Source organism: Harpia harpyja, chromosome 9 (assembly GCF_026419915.1).
Source record: "Harpia harpyja isolate bHarHar1 chromosome 9, bHarHar1 primary haplotype, whole genome shotgun sequence".
NCBI classification, from domain to species: Eukaryota; Metazoa; Chordata; class Aves; order Accipitriformes; family Accipitridae; genus Harpia; species Harpia harpyja.
In genome coordinates this window covers 6334529-6353233 of record NC_068948.1, presented here as the reverse complement: position 1 = coordinate 6353233, position 18705 = coordinate 6334529, and the positions used below count along the sequence as shown (strand labels likewise).

At 41.0% G+C, this 18705-nt stretch overlaps 1 long non-coding RNA gene across 1 annotated transcript in view; it reads right to left on the bottom strand.

The window, feature by feature from the left end:
- LOC128145999 (uncharacterized) overlaps positions 1 to 18705 on the bottom strand; it is a 394153-nt gene that overhangs the window by 250483 nt on the left and 124965 nt on the right. The window contains exon 4 of the long non-coding RNA XR_008236652.1: positions 976 to 1128. This is a non-coding gene — a long non-coding RNA (uncharacterized LOC128145999). The remainder of the gene's footprint in view (positions 1 to 975; positions 1129 to 18705) is intronic.

Below are 18705 nucleotides of genomic sequence, written 5' to 3'. Positions count from 1 at the left end.
AGGCAGGGCAGTTAGACTCACTTTCCAGTGGATTTTCAGGAATTAAAAAACTGAATGTATTCTTGAAGTCAACACCCAAAGAACTCCCCTTGTATTTCTGTGTTTTGCATGAACTAGGAAGTCTGGTATGTCAGTAAGGAAAAAATATTATTCGCTCTATGGACTAATGTTTCCTCTGTTGTAATTAGGAATTTGGTAGGTGTGTCTCCATTACGGAGTGGAAAAATCACGGTCCTATACACTTTACAGTGTGCCTTATTTTTATACCAGCTGACCATATTTCAGCTATTTATAATTACATTTCACAGTCATTATTACTGTTGGGTTTAGTATCACGGCAATTGGAAAATGAATATTCTCACTGCCGAATTCTCTAGTTATATGTACATTGTCCATTTTGTTCACTCCCATTGCAACCCAAGATCGTATTTTCATGATCATTCACCGTGCATCCCCGCTGGACTGTCTCTAGGTCTCTTCTGGAGCAGAACAACCAGACTGTGCTAAATCTCTGCAGTGGTTTGGTTCTTTGATCTCTCCAGAATACAGAAGAGACAAGAGCACAGCCGCTATAATGTGCTGCTTATAATTTTCAGTGGGTATCACAAAATCCATCTGAGAATCTGTTGCAAAAGGTGAGGTTCAAAAATTAACTGCAATTTGTCAAAATCTAGTGCACAATTGCTTATAAAGGGACTCTCTTCCTTGGATCTGGCTGCTAGCGGTACTCTGGAATCTATTAATTCGATGTGAAGATAACATTAATGTAAACTCAAGTGTTATTTTGCTATAATCCAATTAATTTTGTCAAGCAATATACAAAGTTTCATCTCCCTGAAGCTGCAGAAATTAAATAAGGGAAGATGGTTTATATGGCCAAACTTTCAAGCCCTTTACCAAGCAGCACGTAGCTCAAAAACTCTCTCAGTAATAAACATATGTATGGCAAACAAGAGATCAGCACTGAGAACTAACCTGAGAAACATGTGGTCCAGCAGAAGAGGGTAATGGTTTCTGCTCAGTTTGGTGGCATCATAGGACTGCTGTACATCTTCTCTCCTGCTCCCTCTCATGTTGGCCCGTGTTTTCTTTCATTCAGGAAGCGTGCAAGCTACCCTCATCTGAAAACTGACAAACATGAAAATCTGTTGCACTGGCTTTTCCTTTAAAAATCACATTTACCATCATCCCTCAACATCCTTCACTAGAAAAGTTGATCTGGGTTTTCTAGCAAAGTCATATTATGAATGAGGGAACTTTCAACAAAATTATGGTGTACTGACAACGGTCTGGACTGAGCACATTTTGCTGAAAAGCCACAGTTACCAACATCAGCAAAAAAAAGGAGAATCTCAGCAGCGTGTAAGAAAGCATGATGAAGACAACTGAGATAGGACTTGAAAATAGTCTGTGCCACGACTGGACACAGATTACTGTGATCTTTTCCAATCACGTTTTCAGTCCTCACCTCTCTACAACTGTAAAATATGAAGAAATAAAAATGAATAAAAGCAGGAGAACAAAAGACAGGCATTTCAGAGAATGTAGGGAACAACAAAGGAGTGCAAGTAAAACAGTATCTCAGAAAAAAAGACACATCAATAAAAGTAATTACATCTTTTCCTTTATTTTTCTGTACTTATCTGGTATGATCCGCTGCTTTTCTATGCTTTGTTCAAAACAAAGGTATGACTACCCTGATCATTCACCTTTCTGTTACTGCTTCCCCTCAATTTTGTAATTAAAATCGGGAAAATATATACAGCATATCTAAAATCAGACATACAAAATAGGTTTGCCGTTTGCCATGTTGTACACGAAAGCCTGGCAGCCCACAAACAAGAAAAAAGAAAAGAAAAAATAGTTATCTGTTACTCTAATTTAAGGTGTGTAATTAGCAAAGCTGGAATGCAAACACTTTCTCTGCTCAAGTCACTGTGGGTGTATATATGTATGACATATCTAATAAGAAGCTGAGCATCCAGCCACTAAGATGCTCCTATAAGCTGTACCACAATCCTCTTAAGGATTTAGGGAAATCAGAGGCTCAGCTTTGCCATCTGTGGCTTAATAAATATTTTCTTCAGAGGCTTTGTGCCTTGTTTTAGCAACCAAGAAAATAGTCATATAGTAATTTCTGAGACACGGCATTACCACAGAGCTCCTTTTTCTCTTTCCTCAACAACACATTTCGCAAGTGGACAACCTGTGGTAGCTGTACTGTATGAAGCAGTTGAAATATAGCTTCCAGGCTTCATTGTGTGACCCAACGGGGCTGTGTTAGATCAAGGGTTTCTGTGCACTCTGAATCCCTGTCTTTGGGAGAAAACTGTCAAAAGATTCTCGTAAAAGCAATATTGCCAGGTCCCTTTGAGTCCCCGATGAACTTACAAATCGGCATGGTCCCACAGCAAAGCAGAGGGATCTCTGAGGAGCAATTTCCATCGCTGATGCAGACCTCTCACAGCCTCAGCTCTGAGGAATGTGATATATTACAGATGATCATGTGAAAATTTTGGTATATGACTCAAAGGATCCCAAATAATCCCTTCCATTTTTGCTCAGAGTCGATAGACACACTATTTTTACCAGTGCCTTTTAAGTAGTGTCAGTAGACATAGAGCATTTCTGCAATTTTGTAGTTTCTTCACCACATTCAGTGGTGGAGCCTCATCCAGTACTACCTCCACCGAGGAATTCAAATTCTGCTTGCTCTAACTGTGCTGTTCCATATCCCCAAGCTCTGAAGCTTCAGATCTATCCAAATCTGGCTTAGAATAAAGGAAATCAGAAGTTGGTCAGCTTCTAAGAGAAAGACAAATTAAGGAAATAAAGATGAATAGCATTTCCCTCTGGAGCTTTAGATGAAGATAAAGAGAGCTTGCATAGGCCAAGGGATGTTAGCATAAAAGGTGCTGGTATTTAAGTGGATGTAAGAAGGTTTCCTAGGGAATTCAAGAAAAAGTCAATAATTTCCAAAGTTTTTACAAGAACCTGGAAGAAGAGGGAGAGGAATATAGAAATAAATATACAATAACATATGGAAAAAATACAATATTGTATTGGCCCAGTGTTAAGAGCAAACTACTGAGAGCCAGAAGTTCCAGTGTTGACTTTGCCTCTGACTTCGTGTGTGATGTACTTGGTGTATGATGTTGGTGACATTACTGTCTCTCTCTGAGCCACAGATTCCCTTCACACATGTGTTTCAGATGTAATCGAGCTCAAAGCTCTCTCTTCTTATGTTTCATATTCTGAGGGGTTTCAGTTTCTGCTGCAGCCTGAAACTCTTAAGTTTTAACATAAAAATAAAGGCAAAACAGAATGGAAACGATAAAATGTCGTTGGCTGGTTTGTTTTGATTCTTTAACAGCTTCAGAAGTGATAGTACTCATAACTGCTCTGTTTTCAGAGACAGATCATGGGCTTGTGGACATCATAATTTTTGCATGTATTTTCATCAGAGCACTATGCATGAGGAGGCTATATTTTAACTTGAAAACACGTTGTGGTCAGAGTTTCAATGTACTGCACTTAGCACATGCAAATCTTAACAAGCACATCTGCAACTGTTTCAAGAAATGTTTTGTGAATAGAACTACACACGAATAAAATGCTGCCCATAGGATATTTCAGAAGTCTGTCTTTTCTGAAGAGCCATGTCCTGGATTCCTTTGTACTACCATACATCAAAGCGGGGGGGGGGAAGAAACAACAAATGAAATTCCTCTGAATAATTTGTTCTAGGAGAAGATCTGTCCTTGTCAAATGAATGCACCTCAGTCTATAATTGTCAATTTTAAGGAATGACTGAGAGATGCCATTTATTTAAACTGAAACAAGTACTTTGCTCTGGAAAGCAGGCCACAAGTAGGGGCAGATTTGCAAATCAGCTGCCAAACCAATGCATGCAAAAGACAACAGCATTTCCACTTCGCATATCCAAACGGACAATTCTGACAGTTTCTATGTGCAGTTATGTGAACTGCACACGTAATCATGGTAATTGCATGCAGAAATTGGATGCAAACTGCACAGCTAATTTGTTTTTTAAAAAGGGAGTAATCTTGCAACACTGTATACAAAGGAGTCAAACAATAATTACAACGTGCTTTTCAAACCTCTTAGAACAAACTCAGTGTTTCCATGCAGTTGTGCTAAAATATTTTCCAGCTGTCAGTGTGCCCGCACACTGATACGAAGATACTTTTTTTTATAAATCACCAGGAGAGATGGATGAATCTCAGTTGCTTGACAGAATGCTTGTATAGTATTTCTCAACGAAGGGTATCAACAGCAGCTTATATTGCTGGTCTAAGGAGTGCAGATCTGTAGCAGAGCTCTTATCAGATCCATAAATGCATTAGAGAATGTGGTGAGGAGTCAATGGAGTCAGTGCAGTTTGCTAGGAAGGCCTCAGCTGAGACTGGGCATTTTGCCTGGGATGGCAAACTGAGGATTAAGGGCTTTATGGGACATGTGAACTCCACTCAAATGCAAACATAAGCATGATTAAAATTTAGCAAACTATGATGTACGAGCCCTTGGGCAAAATCCAGTAGACACAGCTGTATTTATAGGTTGATACAAAGAAGAACTGTTAGACCTTACAGCAATTCAGCAACACAGAACAGAGAGGAGTTTGAGATCTCTCACAGCTACACAGTGCTATGAGTCTTGATCTCACGCAGCGTATCTTTCTCTTAACTGCTCCCTTTGCGAGCTTTGACCATACAGTTGCTATGTGGGACCATTTTTCCTATGGATCAATGCATTAGCAACTATAATTAGGCTCACAGGAGAAAACTTCTTTCAAAGACCAGGTGTCTACACCACTATTTAGGTCATTTTAAGATGTTGGCTGAGGGCTGCACTTCAATGGTCTGTGTTGATAGTGAGAACAAAAGAAATTTGGAAACAATAAGAAAGATTAATGGAGAGGAAGGCACTACATTCTAGAATGGCTGCAGAGAATCACGTACAATGAAACACTTCGCCAGTAGCAGAGGCACTGAAATAAGTGGAAATGAGGTGTTAGTATCACCCAAGAAAATCAGAGCTTCTGCTGCCAGTTTTCTGCAGCAGGAAGAAACCTGTAACTTCAGTCTCTGGGGGGGGAAAAAAACAGTGGTGACACACTGGTTATGAAACCTTCCCCCTATTTTCTGCAAGTAAATCAACTTTATCACTCTAGGGAAAGGCAAGAAACACACTTGGGAATAATCACAGACAGTACCTTTGTGACAGCAGATTATGAGCTACCCCTACCCTAAAGAAAACCATCTGTAGGACAGTCACCTCGTTCTGAATCAATGATGGGAATGGAGCAACCTCAGTGCTGCTTGTACAAAGCAGCAAAGATCTCTTAGTATCACCCTTCAAATATAGTTGTACGTTGCCTTGCTGCTACAGCGCTGTAGAACTAAGCTGTTTTCAGGGTCATATGGCTTCTCATCTAAATGAGGAAAACTGCTTTGGATTGGCCAAAAAGGATACTGCATTGGGGCACTTTGAAATCCCTTTGAGTAGCATAGGCTGGACTGGATGGAGTCTGTCTGATCTCTGCTTCATCTCTCCACAGCATTCCTTGACAAACTCAATGCTGAAACTGTCACCTGTCCTGTGACTCTAAGTTTTTTAGGAAGTAATATATGAAGAAGTAATTCATGCATTTCAAATAAATGAGAAAGTCCCTGCATTAAACCCTGATCCATTCCCTTGATTCCCTTTTACATCTGTTCTTCCTACATCTGAGCTTTTCATGACTGATAATGTTAGGTGTTAGGTAGGCTTGTGCTCTGCCCTGAGGGCAAATGACTGCACAACAACTAGGAAGAACCACATTCCCACTAGTCTAAGTACCAATGTGTCACATCTGCCTTGCATGTGCTCTCCAGAAAGCGATCTTGATGCTTCTCTTCCCCTTCTGACTGAGGAGTAATATCAGGAAAGGACTATTATTCTGATTTGGATACTAACAGTCTTCAGCATCTCAGTGTACTGCAGGGCCTGAACATAACTGCAGGTAAAGAGCAGAGTAAAAGAGTCATCCTGGAAGTATCTCTGCCTCCTGCTGAGTCTCAGACAGGAGTAGATATTCACCTGTGCCGGAGTGGCACTGGAACGCAGCTTTTTCCCTGAGATAGAGGGCTGCGAAACACTGGATTACATGGTTGTCATCACTGCTTATTGGCTTTTGTTCTTTTCACATAGCAAGGCAGCAGTGAGCGGGGTGCCACAGTGCTGTGCTTAGATGTCTGAGGAGAAGCTCATTGTTCATTTATTGCAAAAAGGCATTAAAAATAGCAAAAAAAAAAAAAAGTAGAGCAGCTTTCCTCTTGGAGCACCAGGAGCCAGGTGCATAGCTGCTAACAATGATGACAAACAAATACTGGAAATATTCTGCACTTCATCGAAGTAATAATATTTAGGAATAGATTCAAATGACCTTACTCGTACTGAGCAGCATCCTACAGTTCTCTTGGAACCGGCACTGCGTTCATGGATAAAGACATGTTTCTACACCGGTAAAAATATGAGAAAGTATCAGTAGTATTATAGGTCAGATTCTTGCATTCTTCTTTAAATAGATTAACACATGTGCCAGTAGAAACTTTAATTCTTGTAATGAGGTTTCTCAGAGAGTAAGGAAAACCCAGACAAAAATGATTGGCAAAATCTACTCTTAATATACTACAAAAATACCTGTGATATTTGATTGTGTGGCATTAACTAACTATGGCTTATCTTGGTATATTCTCCACCTTTGGTAGGTGAAAATCTCAGGCTAAAGACTTCACACTAAAACAGGGGGCTGTATAATTTTTCTAGAATATACAGCATTCTGCATACTGCAAATATTCTCTATATTCTAAAGCAGAGTACAGTGCATGCTGGTAAAAATAGAAATTCAGAGGAAGAGGAAGGAACAGTAATCACGAAACTATACCAAGTCATAAAACTATACCAAACAGTCAAAACCAAAGTGAAAGAAAGATTGTAAGATGAAGGTTTATGCCTTTACCAAACATAGTAACTATGGCAACTCACGCCACTTCCATCTGAATCTTCTACCAAAAAAACTTCCTGTGTCAGTGCATTTCACTGCTTAGATGAAGTTCGGGGCTTTTTGTGTATGTTTAAAAGCAGCCATAGGCAGTGAGAGGTTGATATAATTGCAAGTGGTCTGTGAAGCACTAACTGTGGAGATCACGCTTTTACCCCAGCAAGGCAGCACTCCTTTACGTGGGGGCTCTAAGTTCCACAGGGTCAGTTACAGATGAGGTACTTTCTTATCTGCACCAGGGCTCCCAGACCATCAGCTCAATTCTCCAAGCTTCTGGATTGTCCTCAAGCCCCACCTGGATTCAAGGACGACTCTCACCTAGGCTGTCATCATCTTTCCAGAAAGGAGATATATGTTGCTCTAATACACGTAATTACATGTAATTATAACTGTACCTTATGTACAAGCACTTCATCATGCAGCATTTATAGGGTCTCATTCTGCATTTTTTGTTATTTCATTCTATTCATTTGTGTGTTGTTTTCTAAATATTTCAAATAAGCTTCAGAGGCTGACTTATTTGTAAGGGAAACAGCCAAAGAGACTCTCCCTCTCCAGTTTCAGTGTGAGCTGCACGGCTGCACTTTAACCATTTCCCTTAAATCAAAAACACAATTGCAAGTCTAAATATATTGGGACAGACATGTCAGCTGGTGCAAAGAGTCCTAGCTCTACTGACTTTGGGGAGGCAGGCAAATTTATAGTGGGTGAGCCACTTCCCCCACTCTATGTTGCAACCTCTAGTGATTTTATTCAGTCTTGCAATAGCTAATGTTTTTTAAAGTGTTGCTTAAATCAAGAGCCTGCACAAGAACCTAAGCTTGGGTAATTTTTGTGCTGGCTTTTGCTTAAGTTTGAATTTCTAGTCCATGTGGCTGTAAAGAAAAACTGGAAAATGTTAGGTGAATGCTATTATGTAAAAAGACACAACAATTTTAAACAAATCTCATAATTGTTATTCTTTTTATTCCTGGTGCATGTTTTTTATTTGTGAGAGATAAGCAAATATTAAATTCAAATAGAACTAATAATAAAGAAAACTTTAAAAATATGTTCCTAACTCTTTCTGAAACTTTAACAAAACACAAACAAGACTGTTGAAGCTGGCAAAGTGCTGTCTCACTCAGGTGAAAATCAGGGGCAATTTCACTACAATTAGCAGGGCTGGAAAGGAGGCAAGGATGTTACAATAAGGCCTGTCCTTTTAAGAAAGGAAGAGAATTTTTCTCCCATGTTTCACAAAGACTGTGTTACCTTCTTGTCTGGTTGGTTACTTGTGCTGTACAGATGAGATATGGGTAGATAGGTGTTCTGCTTAATCTTTGCAGCCTTTTAAATACAAGCAATACTTAAATACAAATGAATTAAGAACAGGAAGGGCAGCATTTGAAACCTCATCAGCTGAAATGCATTGGAGCTGCAAGAAGACATGGTGGGATTGCTCTACCTATGAGCTCTCCTGCAAGGTCAATAATTATAATAATATTTGAAGTTCCCCTGGCAGTGAATGCCTTTTTTTCCTTTTTTTTTACCCCTCCCTCACTGAATATACAGAAACCTGTGCAGTGGAGTACTCTTCAAGGATTGGGGATCAAAGTGTTAAATACAATTCAAATAGAGTATGTCAATAAAGGATGAAACTCACTATTTGGAGCACACTTAAAGCACATCAGCATAGCACATAATATGCTGAAAGACAAACTTGCTCTTTCCCCCGCCTGATATCTTTTTCACTCAGAACACTAAGTCAAAATGGTAGAAAACAATGCTCCTTTCTCCTCTAAAAATACACAGCGCATAATAAAAAAGTAACGTGCAATCAGCCCCTTGATGTTTTTAAGGTAGTAGCAGGAACTGATACTGCCCAGAGCAGCAATGAGTTTCTGAGTCCCACACATGGTAAGAGACACTGAAACAAGGGATGTATGGAAAATCCATTAGCAAAAACCTACATGGAGACAAAACATTTTGGTTTTCGACAGATCTCAAGAGGTCCAAGCACAGCATGTTAATGTTTATGATAGAAGTCAGTCAGTCTCCAAGCTTATGTTATTTTGTTTTGGTAAAAGAATATGAAATGTTAGAATAATCACTGGTATTTTTACTGCCTAACTCTTCTTAGTAGTTTCTCTCAAGTGTAGCTGGTTTTAATTTGTGGAATGAGGGTGGGCAAAGCTTAACATTTATAAAGCTCTAATTGAGAGCATTTCCCTCACAAAGAACAATAACACAACATTTATTTCTTAGAAGTTTTTAAATCAGATGTTTTGCTTTTAGTTGGCAAATTTCTGGAGTGTTGGGTTTGGGGTTTTTTTCCTAAGTCCTCTGCTTTTCCAGTGTGACTAAATCCGAAATGTTTCTACCATTAAGATGACAGATGACACGGCCCAAAGGCAAACACACAGGATCATCTGTCAGGTGCTTGGCTCTGCTGTGGTTTGCTGTGTGCTTTGCCAGCACATCTTAGCACCTTTGTGTGCTTCTGTTTCCTTACCTGTAAAATTGAGATAATGACACATACCCTCTTTGTTAAAAGCTTTGGTATCTTCTCTATATAAAAGTGCTACACAGCACTAAAATACAAATGTAAATGGTTAGATAACCCTATCTCGCTACATACAAAGGAGAGTTGATAGGGGGAGACACAGTAACCTTTGTCTCAAGGGATCTGGGGTTGGTTTTGGTTTCTAGTCTCTATTCATTTCTTTTTACCTTCCAAAATTGTCTGAAACATCTGCTGAATTGGCACAATGTGAATGGAGAGATTCCACCTCATCCTAATTTTGTCCTGATGCAAAACTGTCAATGTCTGGTGTTTTCAAAGGCAACAATTTTTTCTGAGTGCAGTGCCAGGAATAATCTCCTGCTCTTTGACTCAATCTGTAAGCCCACAGGGTTATGTATTTATTTACTTATTTATTTTGATGTCTCCAAAACAGCAATGCATGTTGCTCTACCAGACTGCATGCTGTAAAACAGTGGAAGCAAATAAACTGCAATTGTTAATGTTAATTGGTCTTACTTTACCATGTCATTTCCAATTTTTTTCAAAATGGAGATTAAAAAGGGTTGGAGAAAAAGCTGTGATTTTGTCATAAGCAATCCAGTTAGCAGAGTGAACTGAAGGATTTGATTGTTCAAGCTCTGCACAACCAACGAACCGCACAAATTCACATTAATCTGTCTGTCCACACCCCCTCAGCCTTGTCTGCACAGACCTGTGCTTCTACACACAGTGATCGTGTAGGCCTCTGAGCGTGCATACCCATGTGCAGAAGGGCCACACTGTCCTGCATATTTTGTACCATTCATCCACTGCACAGACCTTTGAAAGTATAGATGCTGGGATGTCGATAAGCGTAGAACTCAGTGAGGCCTCAGGTGGCCTGTTCAGGCCAAAAGGCGAAGACAATTTTGACTTTTCACTTGTGGTTGACATGGGGTTTGCTCTGGGGAAAACTTCAAACAGGGTAAACCCAGGAAGCACAGTATCTTGCAGACTTGAGAAGCTCATACAATCTAAAAAGACGGTTCAACTCACCCACCCTCCAGTACAAAGGCAGAACTGCATCCCCACAGTGCTGCGCTGAGTGTTCCCCAAACTGAATTTAAAAGACCCAAGGGAGAATGTTCCAGCCTAATGATCTCATTCATTCAGGATGTTTTCATTAATATCCTGCTTCAGTTTTTCACTTGATAGTTTCAGTTGTATTATTCTTAGCAATCCCTTAATAAAACCCCATATCGTTTTTTTCTAACACCATGGTGTTTATGCCTGTCACATTCCTACATGCAGTCACTACCCATTCATATCCTTGCCCTCAGTTTCAGCAGTTCTCAGAGAGACTGAGCCACTGTCACTTGGGTGCACATAAACACATCCACACATGTACACAGAAACTTGCTGATTTCCTCTGAATTTCCACCCAGTCTAGCCTTGAGGTGCCCAAAATGGAGCATGCTGTCCTGAGAGAGGTTATAATGCTGGTAGAAAATTCCTGCCTCTATTCCCCATCCCATTTGGGACTTCTTGTTGCCATGTCATTGCACCACAAATTTATATTTCATTTTCTGTTATCTGTCACTTCGGGTCAGTAAAATGTTCTTCTAGGTTTCTCCCTCAGAATGAGGTTTTCCTCATGTATTAGCTTCTCGTTTTCCATACTGCATGGCATTCTGCTGTTTTCTGTTCATATGCCCATCCTCTGTAGGTCTACTTGGACATACCTGGGCAGCTTCACTGTCCACTCAATCTCCCAAGCAACTGCCATCTAAAGATTTTATTAGCACAGCCTTCTTTCAGATCATTACCAGTAGCTAAGAATCAACATAAATCCCATCTTGGTGCCAACCTCTGCTAAACACCTCCCCAAAACACGATACATTGCTGTTAATAATTATCCTTCAGCCAGTTTGCAGTCCTTATGACACAATGTTTATACCCAAACCAAAGTGTGAACTTGTTTTGCAAGCAGGAATGTCATGAGAAACCACATCAAATGCATTACTAAAATCCAAATCATCAGTAGATCCAGCAAATTGCCTTTTATCCATTGATTTTGTAATTCTGTTTTCTAAAAGAAGTTTGGAAAATCTATTTTCTATTCTTTCTTTGCTACTAAGGCTCATTTTTTCCTCCTCCTGTAAAAAAATTTCCATAGTCATTCCCTTTTTCCATTCCTGCATTCCTTTTCTCAAGCTGAGATATTCCCAAGACCTTTCATTAATTAGCTAGGAAGACAAGATTTGTCATAGTTTACCCTGCATCACAAAAGCCGATGATAAATTTGATGTTTGTTGCAGCTGTGGAGCAGATGTGGGCCCTGAACTCTGAGATTTTTGTTCCCTCTGTGTAACGCGAGTCAGAATTTTTAGGGAAATGCATACGCCAACAGTTACCAGAGTGTGATACCTGAATTGCCTCAGTATTTGTCTTTTGGGGGGAACAGGATTTAGCTATAATATCTCAGATAGTGAGATGTGCTCTTGCTGATGGCAAGTCATGCCAAAGAGCAGTTTCAGGCTTGGATCCTGACCTCGGAGCTCAGAACTGGACACCAGCTTCCATAGAATTGTATAAGGCTTCTGGCACAGATAAGATTAAAGTCAGATACCACAAGGGTACCCTGAGTCTTCTAGGTAGTAGGCATCTCAATAATACTGGAAGAAGACTGAATTATTCACAGCTTGAACTCTTTTGGCCCTGAATGCAGAGCAGTAGACTACACAACCCCCAAATGACGATGTGACTGCAGAAGCAGAATGATCAGAGATTGCCTGTTCACATCATTCAAGGCCACACATTTTGTCCTATTTGAAGGAAAAAGAAAACTTGTCATTACAGGAGAGGAGGCAAACAGGTAGGAAGGTTGTCAGGTCTGGAACTAGGTTAAAAAAAAGATTACATACCCTATTAGAGAAGACTAAAGCTCCCAAACCCACTAACAGTAAAATTTACTGCACCTTTGAAATATATGGAATTCTGCCTGGAAATCAAGTACGGGGAAATGGAAAAAGGATATGCACAGACGGCACGATCATATGGCCAACATATGGAAATCAAACAGAATAGCTACTGTTTTTTAAGCTCCACAAGAACGACGAATTGAAGACAAGCGAGAGACCTCTATCTCACCCTGTTTATTTCCCTGAATACCCCACCGCTTCCCAGCCCTCACAGCACATGTAGCACTTATCCTGTTTTTCAGATATTTGCCACTTTTAACTCCTAAGAAGCCTCAGACTGTTCCATAAGTACTCTAACTACTTTCCTGAGCAAAACCACGCAATGAAGTAGCAGATGAAAGGCAACAGAAGTATTGGCATGCAGTTTCCTAAAAAAATCCCCGAAACAACCTCACCATCAACACTGGGCTCATTCTTACAGCTATATGGGAAGAGTAGCATGTGAGCATCACTGTGCACACACACATCCAACACGTTTACTTAACCACATACATATAAAAGCCTGTTGAAATCACAACATATCTTAAGCCTAGGCAAAACATTTTAATTAAAGGAAACATATTTTCCTCATTAATACATTGTGTGATGTATCAATGACTATGACATACTCCTGTGGCATGTTTTTTTCTTCTCTGTGTGTGAACATCTGTACATTTCCCCAGAAGCTGAATTTGACACATGTGATGCAGGAACAGAAATGTCTTTTCAGTGGAAGTCTAAAGCAAACAGATGTGTCAAGCATCTGCCAACAAGTTATGAGGAAGTTACTCCTGCTTCAGGACATAATAACCTATGCACTTCTTAGAAGAATGCTTGTCTTTTGTGGAAAAGACAACTCCATACTATGAGTTGTACTTCCAGTTGTATGGGAAATACTCAAAGGATTACAGAATCGTAGGGGTTGGAAGGGACCTTTGGTGATAGTCTAGTCCAACCCTTCTGTTCAAGCAGAGTTGGTTACAGGTTGCTCTGGAGTATGTCCAGTAGCATTCTGAGTATCTCCAATGATGGAGACTCCATGCACATTCTGGGTAACCTGCTACAGTGTTTGACCACCCTCATACTGAAAAAAAAAATTTTGTATTTAAACAGAATTTGCTGTATTTCAACTTCTGCAGCACTGAGAAGAGTCAGGCTCTGTCTCCTTTACTCTCCACAACCAGATATTGATATAAACTGGCAAGATATCCCTTGAGCCTTCTCTTCTCCAGGCCAAACAGCCTCAGCTCTCTTTGCCCATACGCCAGATTCTCCTGTCCCTTAATCAGCTCTTTAGCCCTTCACTGGACTCTCTCCAGTACGTCCAAGTCTTTCTTGTACTGGGAGCCCGGGTCTGGACACAGACCCTGGATGTGTCTCACCAGTCCCGAGGAGAGGGTAAGAATCACTTCTCTCAACCCTCTTCCTAATGCAGCCCAGGATGCTGTTGGCTGCCTTTGCCGCAGAGGCATAGAGCTGACTCATGTTCAGCTTGTCGTCCACCAGAAGCCCCAGGTCCTTTTGTGAGACCTCTGGCTTCCAGGTAGGTCCAGTATACACGGACATTGTTTTCAAATCTGCATATCTAAGCCCAGGCACATAAATCCATATCAGGCATCAAAATAAAAGCAAGTTGCTATTCCAAGGCACTGCACACCTACAGCTCCCAATGGAGAAAACTGGAAGTGTAATGATTAAAGCCCTGTTTCGTGTTTCCAGGTTGCCTGCAGCAGAGCCTTCATCATCAAATTGTGTACAAACAGTCTCTGTAAGATGCTACATTTCAACTAAGCTCTAACAAGAACCACTCAAGAGAAAAGTGCGTTTCCTTCCAGTTTATTCCTTTGGTTTCAGTTGTGATAAGTTACAAACCTATTGTAAGATAGATACCACGCAACATAGGGGCATGCAGCTCTAAGATAAGTCATCCCGAAACAGTGATCTATATGGAAGGTTAGATAATGCTGCATTATACATGAGAGTATCAGTTTCTTTATGAACAGACCCACGCTGCCATGTGCTGGGAGGTATGAATTAGACATGATGAACATAATAAAGCAAAGACATCAGTGTTTAGGATATCTTTTTATAAAGCACTTGCCTGTCCCCACACTTCAAATAGGTACCTGCATCCACTCCATTATTAACCACCACAGACCTTCATCATTCTTGAACTCTCTTGTTGAGATGAATAGCAAAAAAGGGAAAAATAAGATCTTACTGCTCAAGCCCAGTTCCTGGCCCCTGGGGTGCCTAGTTGTACAAGATGGTTGCAGAATGTAAATGCAGGAATGAGCAATACAGAAATGCTTATGGATGAGGAAATAATATCATGAATTGTGTTATGTCAAGTGAGACCCTATTTATAAACAGACAAAAAACTTCTTGGTGTGTAAGTAAGTGATGGGAGACAAGACGTTCATTGTACAAATGAGTGCAAAATATGATAAAAAGGAACTGCAGGGCTCTCAGGAAGAATAATGCATGTGCCATTATCATTTTGACACCGAGGACAGTAGCGTATTCATCAGTATTGAGTTGCAGAGAACCTGTGCCTACCCTTTGTGAATCCCGTGGGAGGTTATGTACGTGGTATGTTTTGGCGGTAGGTCTTTGGAAGATCCTGGATTTCCTCATCAACGGCATGATCAGAGCCAGGGCTCATGTATGTTAGGGCAGGTTTGGCAGAGAGCCACAAGAGTCCTGATTTGAATGTTTCAGCTCTTGCTCTCTGCGTGGCAGAGACATTTCACATGCTCATACTGCCTGGAAAGCCATGGTTAGAAAGGCACAAAAAGGGAAGGAGGCAGAGAGTGGTCAGTACTTCAGAGAGCAGCAGTAGCTCCAGCTGGTTACGGGGGCAGCTATTTGCACTACCGACAAAAGGCAGAGATTCTGCATGTAAGATGCCTGTTATTTTTCTAGTGGTTTGTAGCATTGCCTCCTTTATCCCCTAGGTAAATGCAACAGTGTGTCATACCAACCCTTTATTCATTTTCTTTTCATTTCCTTCCCCATTCCCCCCCTAAATCAAGCAGTCACACCTTGGACAAAACTCTCGAAAGGCCAGCATTCAAGCAAAGCTGTCTATCTAGGGGTTAGATCCCAGGGTAAAAACCTGGACTGATTGCCAGCTTTCAAGATGTGACAGAAAGCTGCAAGACTAGACAGCCAGTGTCCAGACTGAGTTTAGACTCTGGAGGCTTAAAAATCCCAATCTGCTGAGAATAGCATGGCGAGTTGACTAGATGCTGCATAGCATTCACTCACAGAATTGGGGTAACGGTGCTTTCTGGCACCAGTCATTACAGCCTACAACCTGCACAAAGCTCCTAGTGCTTTAAGGAAAGCTAAGGCCAGTTCTGTTCCATCGATACCGTGTTCAAGACAGATGTTACGGTGCCTATACCTTCACACTGCCAAGAAGCAGCTGGTTTTGGAGGCTGAAAAACACTTTCAGATGGAGGAAATCTCCAAGAAGAAATCAAAGTCAAGTTACCCTAAAAGACTTTAGGGTAACACACATCTGCTGTACAACACGTACACATGCATCGAGTTTAACTTTTCCAAGGACATTGATGGGACTTGGAAATCAAATCCCATTCAGAAGGTACACTCCAGACACGTATTGCAACTGTAGTGCTACACCGACCATTCCAGACAAGATGTAAACAAGGGACAGTGGGTAAGACGCTGAGTTTGCAATGCTAAATATATTTGTTATTCTCTATCATTGCTTTAATAGGAGCCACTATAAAGACATTGTTCAGAGTCACTGATTTTTTTCTGTTGCACTTTCCTAACCTTGCCAATCTTTGAGTTTGGGATTATAGCAGTGAGTAGTTTATCTCTTCTGAAGAAGTAACAAAATGCCATGGCTTTCAGACCTCTTATCTCACAGACCCTTATCTTTCTTACTTCCAATTGTGCCTGGGGAAAGGATGAGGAGCAGATGAACACCCAGGAATTTAGCACATTATTAGTATTTTTTTTAACCTAGGGGCAAGGAACAAAACAAGCGAGCTAAGTGCTGTGAAGTAGCGCGCTTAACTTTGTCTCCGGATCTCTGAATCTAGCACATTAAAGGATGGTGTTGCCCTTTGATACCTGCTGCTGCTAAGAGAATGCATAATGATAAAACCACCAGCTAAGCTCTTACATCATTTTACAATCAGGCATCTCAAAAACTGTTTATCTGATCAGCACCAAATTCTGTCAGAGCGTTGACATGTGCATTTCTAAATAATTTCAGTATGTCAACCTGAATAGACACACAGAATCAGAGAGTTAATTATCTTTGACAACTTTGCCAGCTAATTTCCTATTTATATGTACCAAACTAGGGGCCTCTTTTATCCTTCCTTGTCACAAAGAGTTTATCAATCAAATCAAGGCCTAAAATTGGCTGCCAAGGCGGCCTGCCATCCCAAAGGGGAGTTTATCTGTTTGAAATCTTTCCGACTACCTAATGACAGCAACATTGACATGAAACATAATAGGCATTGTTTTTTGTTGTTCCTTCTCTCTCCCTGCCCCCTTTCTTTTTCTGCTCAAAGCGGACCTTGTCTCTTTGGGAGAAGGTGAAGCTCAGGCTGGTACCTCCCCTGCCCTCCCGCGGCTCCCCGCTTCCTAAACATGCCTGCGCCTGGATGCAGCTGTCAGGACCGGGTTTCAGGCGCACACAGTTCACCTCTGGATTTGAGCTGACAGAACCTGCCCGTGTCAACTCCATCCTTGTCTCTGCCAATTCAAGCACGTTCATTGAGGAATATGAACGATGTTAAAAACTACCCGCTCCTGGTGACAGGCATTAGATGGCGGAGCTTTCGGTGCATGTTGTCACTACTTTTCTCTGACAGGCAGTTATGTTTTACTTTAATAGCCATATATCTCCTCTCCAGTTCCCTTTAACTGCGTAGAATTTTACAAGGATACCAAGAGGTTGTCACTTCGTTGGTGCATGCCAGCGTTATCCCTCATCGGGGAACTCCCCCTTACATACATCACGTAAAACAGAAAAAAAAACGTGGCCCTTGCTGGTACCTTGCTAGGATTTTCTTTCTCATCCTGGGTGGGGAAAGGCCAAGCAGTCAGGGGCTGAATCCTAATGGTCAGCTGAACCCACAGAGGTGATTTCTCTGCAGAAGTTATGCTGGAGGTGGCAAGATTCATCACACATGATGCTTAAAATCAATCATGCCACCCTTATTAGTTAAAAATAAATAAAAATATAAAGCTCTTTAAAAACATTGAATTGTTGCTTAGACAGTCAACACTCCTGGGCCAGACCACACAGGGAAAATGATCTATTATGTGAGAAAAAGACAAAAACACGATGTTGTTTGCATTCTTGGTGGAAGACACTTGACACTCTGCCTTGCATTCATGCTGTGCACTGTAGATCCAGAGGAGGTAAAATGTCTGCTCCAGTGCTCTCCCTGATCTCTGAGTGTCAAGGCACTTATATCTCAAGGTTGTTCCCCCTGAAGTGAGCCACACAGAGTTAGAATCACACTTTTTTAACACTCCACTAACCTCTTAAATCTGCAGGTATTTTCTGTCTTTAGAAAATGGCTCCCTTTCTAATTCTAACCTTTTATCCCAAAACTTATCTCCTTGTTCCATCAGATTCAGAACATGGTGAACACTGTGCAAGCCAGTACCCCTCGCTGGAAGAAAAGCAGCTGAGCTTGTATTCTTCCTGTAGTTGAAGTAGGCATTCAAGATATGCACCCTGCCCCTTACAGGATGAGGTCTCACAGAAGCTACAAAGCATCTGGAATGAAGTGCCTCATTGTAATGAGGTCTTGAAAGCAGATTTTATGTTATTTTATTACTTACTATCTAAAAGAAGAGGTGAGAGGGGGAAAAATGACTGGCAGATTCTTTAATGTCACCCAAAAGCCTCAAGGGCCCAATTAATCAGGAAATATGTTTGGCTTTTGGACTTCAGTTGCCTATTCCCTGGGGCTTCTGCAGTGCGGGGGCTGGACATATGTTACTTGCTCACACTCTAAGAAATTATATTTGCATGGGGAGTGATACCTGCTAGTCCAGAATTAAGATGTCAAGACCTTCTCTCATTCAAATGCCAGCACTCTCAGCTGGAATGTGTCTGGAGAGGGCCCACAAACCAGTCGAACAGCTTGGTTCATAACCTTCGCCGTTCCCACGAGAGTCTGCGTGAAGATCCA